The sequence below is a fragment of the Marmota flaviventris genome, chromosome 2 (assembly GCF_047511675.1).
Source record: "Marmota flaviventris isolate mMarFla1 chromosome 2, mMarFla1.hap1, whole genome shotgun sequence".
NCBI lineage: Eukaryota > Metazoa > Chordata > Mammalia > Rodentia > Sciuridae > Marmota > Marmota flaviventris.
The window spans coordinates 127,440,260-127,441,023 of record NC_092499.1 but is presented as its reverse complement, the minus strand read 5'-3'; the positions used below and the strand labels follow the sequence as shown (position 1 = coordinate 127,441,023).

General features: G+C 32.6%; 1 non-coding gene across 1 annotated transcript; it reads left to right on the top strand.

Annotated features, from left to right (window-relative positions):
- Positions 1–294: 294 nt before the first annotated feature.
- LOC114085113 (small nucleolar RNA SNORD109A) lies at positions 295–361 on the top strand. Its single transcript, XR_003581404.1, has one exon. It is a non-coding gene; the product is annotated as a small nucleolar RNA SNORD109A (small nucleolar RNA).
- Positions 362–764: the final 403 nt, after the last annotated feature.

Below are 764 nucleotides of genomic sequence, written 5' to 3'. Positions count from 1 at the left end.
GAACTTTGATGTTTCTAACCTTACTTGTACTATAATCATACAATATATTATTCTGATGTCTAATTTACCTCTTTAAATTTAGTTGACTTAAGGTTTTTTAAAATTTCCTAACAGGTTGTCTAATTTTACTAGAGTGATCCAAGATCATTTATTTCACATGCAAGTTTCATTATTCAGATACTAAACAAAATGTGTACTGTATGTTTACTGCTTTTCATGCATAACACAGTACATAAATCTGTACAAAATAAGCCTGGCTATGGAAATGCTTACTTGTTAGAAGGGTGCTTGTCTGGATTGATGAAGAGAACAATTGTCTGAGGATGCTGAGGGACTCTTTCCAGATAGCAATCTGAGGTCCAGATATGTGACCCTTTAATAGGACAAATAAGACTCTCCAAACCTGGCTTTAATTGGTAACACTTCGGTGACAATAGAATGTGAGCATGTCTTTTCTTTCTCTCATAGCAGGTAATAGCATCTTATTCTCTAAGGCAATGTGCATCTTTTAAATGTTCAGTGACTCAAAACTTGCTTCATTTTCTTACACTGAATTGTGCATATTTATATAGAGAAAGTATGTTCTTGAGCAGCAAATGAGGAGATTATTAAGAAGATTGAATTAAGAGTCAAGCAACTGTGATATGTACTGGAAATTCCACTGGTATTGCTAAAAGAAAGGAACACTGTCTGACCATATTAAATAATGACCATAGAAACTATTTTAGTGCCTTGATATTTTTACTATTCAATATTTTCTAAAA